We start from the raw sequence: 1,434 nt of genomic DNA, 5'->3' as shown, positions 1-1,434 counted from the left end.
ATTTTAAAAATTAATGTGGTTTACTAGAATGTGAGTTAGCGTTTATTTGTAAATTAAAAATACAGATTAACTAAACGATAGAAGAAATAATTGAATGGTAAAAAGCATAAAAAAAATTTTTGCTATCTCACAATCCTTCCCTTTTCGGAAACCGAAGTGATTATATTAATTAATACTAAACTTCCTCATTAAACTAACACTGAATCCTTTAAAGTTTCAGAAACCTTACAAGTAAAAATAATTCATATTCTTGAATCTTTAGCTTCTTTTCTTTCCTGCTGTAGTTCATCTTACAGAAGGTTTGAGTTTAGAGATCAGCCAGGTTGAGAAGATAACTCATTAGGGTGTTATGTCGAAGGATGAGATGTGGATACACCAGAATTAGTTGTTCATTTTGTTAGGCAAATCTCCAAGCCTTCTTGCAGCATTTAATTTTGTGAAAATGCCTAGGATAAGAATGGTGTCAAGGAATTAACTGGAGAAAAAATTATATATTTTAAATTAAAAAAAAAATCGAATCACAACCAGCGAGTTTGAACAGTCCAATTCAATATAAAATAAGTTTGATTAAAATTGTTTACTCCAGAAGATAACGGATGTATTCATAATAATATGATTTAAAAGTTAACTACTTTTAGTTATGACTTAACCAACTATTTCAAGACGTTATACAGAATACAAGATACAATGTTGATAAGCTAGTTACGGTGTCTTCCAAACGTCGTTCTTTGACCCTTTATAAACTACCAAGTAATTCGTATAGAGCTTATGGATATGCAAGTGGTGAGGACTTTGTAATAACATGAAAGAATATACCACTAATATCAGGATTAATATTTCAATAAAAGAAATTAGGAAAATAAAACATATGCACAAAAGTACAAAACATTTAATAACAGACACTTCTCCACTAACTCTCGTGAGCAGACTTATTGAAGCTCATGACACGGTTTATATTCAAGAGATTAAAGATGCATTTTAACATTATGTACACTCTTCTCCGACATTATTATTTACAAATCACAGATAGGGAAACTGATGTCAGTCTCATAACTCTTATAAACTTTAAATGACGTAATTAGCTAGAAGGTGAGTTAGCGTTTAAATGTAAACTAAAATATCATAGATTAACTAAACAATAGAAAGAATAATAAAGTGAACTGAAAACAAAACCACAAAGAAATAAAAAATAAAGCTTGCTGCCTCACACTCCTTGCCCCTTTCGAAAAATGAAGTGATTAATCACTCCTAAATTACCAATTTTCCTATCCTTACTTTTAACGACCTCGTTATACTGACATCATGAATCCCACATAGTTTAAATACATATACCTTACAAAGAAAATCCGTTCATATTCTTCAATCTTCAATCTCTCTACCTTCCGGCTCAAGTTACGGGAAATCCTCGAGTTCAAAGACTACTCATGTTAAGTA

At 30.5% G+C, this 1,434-nt stretch overlaps 1 long non-coding RNA gene across 3 annotated transcripts in view; it reads right to left on the bottom strand.

The window, feature by feature from the left end:
• Window positions 1–235: 235 nt before the first annotated feature.
• The window catches only part of LOC111084200, a 3,466-nt gene continuing 2,267 nt past the window's right edge, over window positions 236–1,434 (bottom strand). For all 3 annotated transcript variants that reach the window (XR_002609442.1, XR_002609441.1, XR_002609440.1), the window contains 2 exons: window positions 1,333–1,404; window positions 236–446 (listed from right to left, as the gene is read on the bottom strand). This is a non-coding gene — a long non-coding RNA (uncharacterized LOC111084200). The remainder of the gene's footprint in view (window positions 447–1,332; window positions 1,405–1,434) is intronic.

The sequence above is a fragment of the Limulus polyphemus genome, unplaced genomic scaffold (assembly GCF_000517525.1).
Source record: "Limulus polyphemus unplaced genomic scaffold, Limulus_polyphemus-2.1.2 Scaffold14577, whole genome shotgun sequence".
Lineage (NCBI taxonomy): Eukaryota > Metazoa > Arthropoda > Merostomata > Xiphosura > Limulidae > Limulus > Limulus polyphemus.
Note: the sequence above shows the minus strand (reverse complement) of the source record. Positions and strands in the feature narration are given on the sequence as shown.